The sequence below is a fragment of the Nicotiana tabacum genome, chromosome 5, assembly GCF_000715075.1.
Source record: "Nicotiana tabacum cultivar K326 chromosome 5, ASM71507v2, whole genome shotgun sequence".
Classification (NCBI taxonomy): Eukaryota; Viridiplantae; Streptophyta; class Magnoliopsida; order Solanales; family Solanaceae; genus Nicotiana; species Nicotiana tabacum.
Genome location: NC_134084.1, coordinates 113,628,958 through 113,639,152, shown reverse-complemented (window position 1 = coordinate 113,639,152; position 10,195 = coordinate 113,628,958).

Here is a 10,195-nt window from a genome sequence, read left to right as displayed (position 1 = left end):
TGTTAAATGCCTAAGCTAGACCATTGGCGGCAGCATTGTACATTGAAGAGTTACGTTGCTTGAAGCCAAAGAGATAAAAAATCATGTTCATCAACCTATTATCAAATGGCTTTCCATTATCCGTTATTATGTAACGAGGAATGCCAAAGTGATAAATAATGTTTACTCGGATGGAACTTGCAACATTTTCCTTTTTTACTTCCTTAAGAGCAACAACTTCAGCCCATTTTGAGAAGTAGTCAGTTGTAACTAAGATGTATAGGTGCCCACCAGAGGACTTTGGCAGTGGTCCAACAACATCCAATCCCCAAGCGTCAAATGGCCAGGATGCAACAGTCGGGTGCAATATTTCAGGAGGTTGATGAATAAAATTCGCATGGAATTGACAAGCCTTGCATCTTCGAGCGTAGTCCAAGCAATCTTTTACCATCGTTGGCCAATAATATCCCATCCTTTTTATATGAAAGTGGAGCTTTGGTCCGGACTGGTGTGACCCACATACCCCAGAATGTGCCTCTTGCAAAGCTTGGAGAGCTTCTTCTTCTCCTAGGCATCGCAAGAGTACTCCCTCAAATGACCTTCTGTATAGAGTATCCTTATAGTAAAGGAAGCGAGGTGCACGACGACGGATTTCAGTCCTTCTCCTCGGATTTTCTGGAAGTATCCCATAGCATAAGTAGTCGATAATGGGTTGTCGCCATTCTTCTTTCTCAACTTCAGAAACAGCAACATACTTGAGTTCATTTTCTTCATCTTCGACCTCATTTGGCGGTAGTACTACCCATTTTTGGCAAACGGTAACTTGCGCTTGGTCAACCAGGGCTAATGATGAAGCTAGAGCAGCTAAAGCATCAGCCTTCTTATTTTCTTTCCTTGGTACATACTGAATAGTCATATCGCTGAGCCACCCCATCAACATTTTTGCTAACCATGATATGGGCGTAGTTCAAGCTTCTTGACCTCGTAACCACCCAAAAGCTTATTAACCACTAACTGGGAGTCACCAAAGACTTGCAATTTCAATTGCTTCATGTCAATGGCCATTTCAAGCCCAAGTATTAATGCTTGATATTCAGCAACATTGTTGGAACAGAGTTGTGTCAAGGTGAAGGAGTAGGGCAGGACTTCACCTTGAGGAGTGACAAATACTACGCCAGCCCCGGCTCCCCCATGATGCGCAGCACCATCAAAGTACATCTTCCATGGAGGTTGAACTTCAACGACCATTGCGTCCTTATCAGGTAGTTCATCAGTTAGCTCCCAGTCATCAGGTATCGGATGATATGTCAAGAAGTCTACCAATGCTTGTCCTTTTACAGCCTTTTGAGGGATGTACAAAATCTCGAATTGTTGAAATTGGAGGTACCATCTCGCTAGTCGATCACTAAGAATAGGTTTTGACATCACGAACTTGATGGTATTTGCTTTAGAAACAAGACGGACGACATGAGCTTGAAAGTAGTGCTTCAACTTTTGAATTGAGAAGACTAGTGTCAAACACAACTTTTCAATTGGCAAATAGTTCAACTCATCATCTTGCTCAAGTAGTAAAAAGAGTTTTCTTTCCCCTCACTATTTTATTGGGCCAACAGTGCTCCAACAGACCTTTCCTGCGCCGCAATATATAGTATCAATGGCTTTCCTGGTATAGGAGCTGCTAAAACTGGAGGCTTCATCAAGTAGGTTTTGATACTTTCGAAGGCATTGCTACAAGCTTGATCCCACTTGAAAGGAAAGCCTTTCTTCATGAGGTGACTAAATGGTTAGCACCTCCCAACCAGGTTTGATATGAATCTTCTAAGGTATGCTAGCTTTCTTTGCAGACTTTTCAATTCATGGATATCTCGAGGCTCAGGCATTTTCAAAATGGCATCCACTTTGGCTTGATCAATTTCGATCCCTCTAAGGCGGACAATGAAACCAAGGAACTTTCCAGAAGTAACTCCAAAGGCACATTTCGACGGATTCATCCTAAGTTGGTACCTCCGGAGCAATTCAAATACCATCCTCAAGTCTTTCATGTGGTTGCCCTTCTCTCTTGATTTCACCACCAAGTCGTCAACATAACATTCGACATTCTTGTGGAGAAGATCATCGAAAATATCCTGCATAGCCCTTTGGTAAGTTGCACCAGCATTCTTCAAGCCAAAAGGCATTACCTTGTAGCAATAAATACCCTTGGGGGTGCGAAACGCAGTAAGCTCTTCATCTTTTGGTGCCATGCGAATTTGGTTATAGCCCGACGAACCGTCCATGAAAGACATTGCCTTGTAACCAGTAGTAGCATCGATCATCAGCTCTGGAATAGGAAGCAGGAATTCATCTTTGGGACATGCATTATTGAGGTACCTGAAGTCAACACATACTCGAATCTGGCCATTCTTCTTCCTTACAGGGACAATACTTGAAACCCATGTTGGGTATTTAACTTCCCGAACAAATCTAGCTTCAATGAGTTTGTTAACTTCAGTTTCAATTAGAGGAACCAAGTCCGGCCTAAAACGCCTTTAAGCTTGTTTAACAGGGCGAGCACCATTTCTGACTGCAAGGTGATGGACTGCTACTTTCGGGTCCAAGCCAGGCATCTCTTTGTAACTCCAAGCAAAGAAATCCCTGAATTTTTTGAGTAACTCAATATAAGTGCTCTCTTCATCAGCATCTAGTAAAGCACTTAGGTAGGTGGGTCTTGGTTCCTCATCGGTGCCAAAGTTATCTTCTTTTAAGGCATCAACTGTCGTCTTCACTCCTTCTTCAAGTTCAGGTGGAGCATCTTTCGCATATTCATCTTCTTGAGGGTCCCCATCATTGAAGGATATGTTACACGGCGAAACATCCTCCAATTCCGCATTATCTTCCATCAAAGACGAAACATCATTCTCGCCTTGTACAGTGACATGATACGAAGAACCTACACTTTCTTCATCTTCGTCATGTTCCTTAGTGTAGACCACAGTATATGGCTTTACCTTCAGTACTTATTCACATGAAACCACCAGTTTTGTTTGTCGTCTCATTCTAGAAGGAACCAAACTTTGGAAATCCTTAGAGATCTCCTGAATTTTGGGTGAAGCGGGTGTTCTTGTATTTCGATGATTTCTCTGGAACTTATTCCCCTTCTTTAATGGACCCAATATCTCAAATACAGAAGTTCTCACAGTTGATTTCCCAAGCCGATCAAAGACAGAAGGCCTGATAGAAGCGGCAGATTCATCTTCTACATTGATATAATTGCTACTCGCCCTTCTTATTGAGATGCGCACTGGTGATGGTTGCTTGTATCCCAGACCTTCACGTGGTTGCCTCGTTGCAGCTTCTGATGGGAGCTTCCCTAACTTTGACGGCTCATTGGGATTGTATCCAGCTTTTGCAAATAGCTTGTAAGCGTTAGGATCAAAACCTTCATCTGTTTGCTTTGTAGGGAGTGCCACATTCTGCAAACGATTTTGGGCTACAAACCCTGCAAGCGATTTTGAGGGTAACTTTACTGCCTCAATTCGTTTTACCGGAAGAATAAACTCCCTTAGCGTCTTGGTTTGGAGATTATATGATTCGCCCTCATCTTTCTTCCTTTTAGGGACATATTGGAGCGCGGGACTTACTTTCTTTCCATATGACGCAATACCCCCTTTATGAGATTTATTCACGTTGGTGGGTACCTCCTCAGTAACAGCTTTGGCTTTACCAATAGTCACCTCAGCTCTTTTAGTTATGGGTTCATCGTTCTTGTTTTTCATACCATCATCAACTTTCAGCTCCTTCATAATGCAGTTCTTCAAGTAGAACTTTGCATCTGTGAAGTGTGACTCATCCTCGGTGAATGGATCATCATTAGCAACTACCGTCTTCTCGACTTCCCCCTCGTAGTATGTCAAACATTGATGGTAGGTACATGGAACAACTTTATTCTCATGTATCCAAGGCCTCCCAAGCAAAACATTGTATGAAGTCTTCGCGTCGATCACATGCATCCATGCACTTGATTGCATATCTTCAATAGTGATTCCCAGCCTGATCGCGCCTATGGCTCTTTGCCCCCTTGGTTGAATCCTTGGATCATCACACGACTTTCTGAGAGTTCGTTCATGGGAATACCAAGTTCTTTCATAATATAGATTGGCAAAAGGTTCACTGAGGATCCTCCATCAACCAAAATTTGATTTACCCTTTCGTCGCGTATATAGCCAACCAGGTACAATGGGTAGTTATGAGGAGTGTCACCTAGCAAAAGATCGTCATTTGTGAACGTGACCTTCTCCTCACAAGCATTAACTTCTTGAGGAGTGGACTCGATAAGATTTTCCGAAGATGGTGCCAATGGTAGGTCATCACTCTTTTCTTCCCCTTTGTCAGCATGGCAACAAGAGGCATCAATGCCCTCATGGGAAATCTTCGTGCGGAACCAACTTGGTAAAAACTCCTCCAAGGTCACTGGATTTCGTGGCTTTTGAGGGTGGTGTATCTCCACTTTTGCTTTCTTCAAATGCCTAACTGGATTCTTTTTTATTGGTCTTTTTACCATCATCTTCCTTGTTGGTTGTTCCACTGATTCTTTTTGTGGGCTCCTTTTGTGGCGCCTACGACGAGTCACCAACGTCCAACCTTCATGATTATCAGGTTGGTTGACTTCAGCTTTGTTGCTCTCCAGTAATTCTTCATTTTTACTTTCTTTAAAATCACATAATTCATTCGGACTGAATGAGCCAAAGGTGATAGAGATTTGGTTTGCGCTTGCTTTCTCATCTTCAAGCACGATCTTCTTTTCGCAAGCCAAGTCCATTACTCTATCCTTGAAGACAAAGCACTTTTCTAGAGGGTGGCTTACAAGTCGGTGATATTTGTAGTAGTTTGGGTCATTTGTTTTCCCAGCTTCATTTGGTCGCTTCATCTCCGGAAGCTCGATGACTCGAGGAGTTCTTCAAAAATGGCTGGCACATCAGAATCCAGGAATGGGTACTCTTTCTCTTGCATTTCTTTTAGAGTCAGCTTCCCACTTGGCTTATCTTGAAACGAAGTGGATTTCATACTCTGCTTCTTGCTCTCCTTCGTCGTGAACTTCACAGGTGACGTATTGACATTCATAGCCTATTTGCTTTCAGACTTGGGTACGAACTTGCCCCACTTCCTGACTTCTTGCTTGTCATTCGCTTTGCGAGGTTCATAGATGGGCAGCCTTTCATTTCTAGCGGAGGCCATGCTCAGTTCCATGTCATGGGCACGAGTTGCAAGTTCTTCAAATGTGCCAGGCTTGATACCTTTCAAGATGTAGAACAATCCCAATGCATGCCTTGGATGCACATCTCTATGCCCGAAGCTTCACTAAGCCTGTCTTTGCAGTTGAGGCTTGAATTCCTCCATCGATTGATAAAGTCGATAACTGGTTCCCCCTTTCGTTGATGAGTATTTGTAAGTTCTATCATACTCACAGTATGTCTCGTACTATACAAGCGATTGAGTAACTCTTGCTCTAGTTGATCCCAGTTGTCGATAGATCCATCCTCGAGGTCCGTGTACCAGTCAAAAGCATTTCCTTTTAACGAGTGAACAAACTGCTTGATGAGGTAATCTCCATAAGTCCCAGCATTGTTGAACATCTCCACGAAGTGCGCAACATGTTGCTTTGGGTTACATTTACCATCAAACTATTGAAACTTCGGAGATTGATAGCCAGCAGGCATCTTCAACATATCGACCCTTGCAGTGTACGGCTTTGCACATGTAAGGGAAGATTTGGAAGCAACTTCATATTTGTTCTTAATGGTTCCTTCGATGAACTCCGTCAGTTGATCGATTGGAATCATCCCTTCAGAAGAGACAGGGATAGACTTAGTGGATGTTGCTTGTCTTGGAGGAGAGTCACTCTCTAGAACTTCTGGGAGCTTTCCGGGTGCATGGGTGGATTCTTCTTCCATCAAGATTTCCACCTTGTCTGTTAGCTTATCAATTCTAGCCTCTTGATTTTGCATGCATTTGGTCAAGCCAACAATTGCATCCGTCAACTTTGCCAACTGCTCCTCTATGGATGAAGTATTTGTCATTATAGCTTGCATGATTGTCGTGGATGACGGAGAGTAGCATTGATCCTTGATCGGTTTACGCTATGTGGTGTAAGTGGGGAGGATCCATCACTTGAAGCATCATCATCTTCCTTCATAGCAGAGTGCTTGGATCCGGAGAGGTCAAGTAGAGCAAGAGTTTTCTTGATCTTTTCAGCAACATCGCTTCCTCCTTCAGATGCGTTTGTGGAAGATCTTGCTCCTTTTGAGGATGAAGGTCCGAAAACAGGGGTTGACGCGGACAGCACTTGGGGTGCTTGTTGTCCTAATGAGGTTGCTTTGCTCTTCGTAACTGGTCTGAAGCTTCCAAAGGTAACATTGAGGATGTTTTCCACATCAGCATAGAACCTGGAGTTAGCAGCCTTGGTGGAAGTTGAACCGGAGTTGATTTTCTTTGAGGCCATTTCAATGTTCTTGGTATTTGGTGAATGAAAAGTTGAGATGAGAGGTAGATACTGTCCCACTGGGTGTGCCAGAATTTGTAGACAATAAATTTGCCTCAAGAAAATAAAATCAAGACCGAAAAATATCGCAACAATCGTAGTATTTTATTTCAAATATTTGAGTATTACAATCTCTATGATTCCTCTGATTCTACTTTTCTAGTATAAATTCAAGGGTCTTTGAGCTTGATCTTGAATTGTAATTTGATTTATCCGTCGCGAACACTTTGATTGTTGCCACGAATTTTATCACAAACAAGTAGCCTTGATCTTGAACGCCTTGTATTTGATTTGACTTCGTTCTTGATCTTGAATACTTGAATTGTTCTTCGTTCTTGAGCTTGAACTTGATTTGTTCTTCGTTCTTGAGCTTGAACTTGATTTCTTGAACTTGAACTTGATTGCTTGAAACTTGAAACTTGTAGAGAAATTTGCGGCGTTTGATCCACGAGCTCTCTCTTTCTTCTTGTTATAACTTCTGGTGTCTTTTTTGAGTTATGAAGACCCCTATTTATAGTTGTGGAAGGGAAGAGTTGTGATAAGAACAAACTCTTTCCGACCAATCAAATTGAAGTGTGACATGACCGCATTTGATTGGCCAGAACATGTCACTTGCACACGTGGCACGATTTCATTGGCCTTTTAGTGTGGCTTGGCATGCCTTGTCATTTTAACACGTGGCATGATCCTATTGACTCTTCCGTTTGACTTGGCGCGCCACGTCATTTGACACGTGGCACCAAACTGGGCTTCTAGGAAGATGACATTTTGGGCCTAATGAAGTGGGCTCATCACTTTAGCCCAATTAAATGGGCTTGCCCAATGGATTAAGACTTATTTATTTAATCCATATATATTGGACTTATATAATTAATTCAATTGTATTAGCCCGTAGTATTTATTTGGACTAATATATCTTGAATTTAAAATATAACTCAAATTATTTTATGAATTTAATTTTAATAAAATTTATATGCCTTCAATCGTATAATACAATATAAAAAAATTAAAATAAATATCGTATTTAAGTAACAATACGATACGATGCAACACGTAACAACTATCCAAACAAACTGTTAATCCTACAGTGGCTTCCATAATATGGTGAATTAACATGTGAGTATATCTGATTAATTTTAACACTATTTCTCATGAAGCGTTCTTCATGTTAAATTATTACATTCTGTTACACTTTCATTTTTTTACAATAATATGTTTATTATTTTTTATACACTCCGTTAATTTTGGAAAATAAACTGACATGCGAATTCATACTACTGTTTTGGGACACAGACGAATAAATATGATCACAGAAACACGGTGTTAGAATTCTCGTTTATAACGTTTATAATGTTCAAAACTTGTTTGAATGCGTTCTACATCTTGTTTTAGAGAAAATTATTATTATTATTAATTACTCCTTCCGTCCTGTCCCAATTTATGTGATGGTATTAAAATTTTGAAAGTCAAATGAATTATACTCTGACCACAACTTTTTCATATGTCTTTTAAATATGAGATGAAAAGTTTATTCTTAAAAGAATGTATTAAATGGTAGTTCGTTCGTTAACCTTAGCTACGAATCTGAGCTCTCTCTTCTTCCTTTTTTCAGCTTCCGTCAAGCAATGGTTATAAGATTTTCTAGATTTCCCTTTGCACAAAAGACCTTAGAATTTTTTTGCCGTATATATTGTATCTTGGCAAACGTTGGGGAAATAAGATTTTATCTAACCTGAAGTTTAAGAATAGATTATTTGAAAATGTTGTGGTAATTAAGAGATTAACATATCATGAGGGTTGTGTTACCCACGTGATATTAGGCTAGAAATCCGTGTTTTAGCTGTAGTATTACGTTCCAATTACTGTATTTTTACGTGTGTTTGAGCTCAAATGATAGTGAATTACACTTAGTACGTGTTTTATGCCTTGCAGGAAGTGATCCTGAGCTCAAAAGTTAATTTGGAGCTAAATCGATCAATCCGGAGCTTTGAAGTCTGAGTAAAAGCCCAATACATTAAGTCGGGATGGTGTTCGGAGGTCGTGTACTAAGTCTGGATGTTAAAAGAGGACGAAATAAGTTCACTCTGAGGAAATTACACTGCCGTGCCGCATGGGACGCCGAAAGGTGCGGCGCAGCAGTGTAAAAGGCTGCCCGACAAGAAAAGTGAGAAGCTGCTGATAAGTTCCATTGTCGTACCGCATGGTGCGGCGCATGGGTACAAATTTTACAGAGCCAATTCCTATTTCACGCAGGAAAGGGTGTTTCGTCTAGGCCCGACCCTACTTCGTATAAATACATATAAAAATGTTATTTTGAAGACTTTTGACACATCTTAGACCTAGGGAGACTATTTCAGAAGGGAGAAAACGTTTGGAGCAATTTCCGGAGGAGATTGGCATCGAATTCTTCATTCCTTCATCTTTACTTTGTAATTTAATTATGCAAATTATTTGGGAAATTGTTACTATGAGTATAAGTAGCTAAATTCCTAATCTAGGGTTTTGATGAAACCTATTGAAGGATGATTTTCTCGTTATGTTAATATAAATTAGCCATAGTATTATCTCTATTTGTTCAACTACATGCTTATTGATGTTGATTGAAGGCCCTCAATTAACTGTTCCTATTTAGTGTGGAGTACTCGGGAGAGAGTTCATATTTAGGTAGTTGTTGAACATCATCACTCCTAACGTATATGAGGGATCAATACGAAAGGTTTAAAGGTGGGATTAGGGATAACGAAACTTTGGGTGCGATCTAAGTGAGTTGTACTTAAAATCTAGCTAGCGTAATTCGGGAGAATATGTCCAGTATATTGTTGTAATTACTCGGGAGAGAGTTATGACGGTCAGAGTGCTCATGATCGATAGAGAAAACTTAAGGCAAATTTATAGCAAACATAGCGGAAAGGATTCCGATAATAGGGGAAATCAGAACCTTAGATCCTTCCAATTCTTGTTTACAAACCGTTCATAGTTAGTTCTTAATTACTGCATTTTCATTTCGTAATATTTAGTTAGTAAATATCCAATTTGTTACTTAAATATCTCCGAAGATTGAATACGTGAATTTCTATGAGTCCAATAGTTGTGACTGATAGGTTAATTCTCTGTGGGATTTGACTCCGGACTTGTTAACTGGAATATATTTGCAGTGACCGCTTTGTCTTTTTTATAAGGCATAGTTGGGTGTGATCAAATTTTGGCGTCGTTGTCAGGGAGTTAACAGTGTTATTGATTGCAGTTAAGAAGAAGTTCCGAAATTTTTAGTGTAGTCAATTTTCTTCAATTTAAACTGATCATTGAAATTCTAACATTTGTAGTCGTGGTTGTTACAGGTGCATGCCTAGAAACTCCTCAAGAACTCGAGAATTGTTCGAAGCATTAGCAGATCCTGATAAGGTGTTCAAGGCATTGAACCGTGAAACAGGAATGGCAAACAACAACAGAACTCAACTGAAAGAATTGAACCAAACATGGAAGACGATAATCTAAACAACAGAGACAACGTGAATGACCCAAATGATCAGGGTGTGGCACCTCTTGTGCCAAAAGCAGTACTATATGACTGGGTACAACCCACAACTGACAACTTAGCAACTGCTATTGTAGTCCCTCAGATACAAGCAGACTCATTCCAGATCACAAATAACATGCTACATCTGTTGCAGAACAAAGGACTATTCTCTGGGTCATACG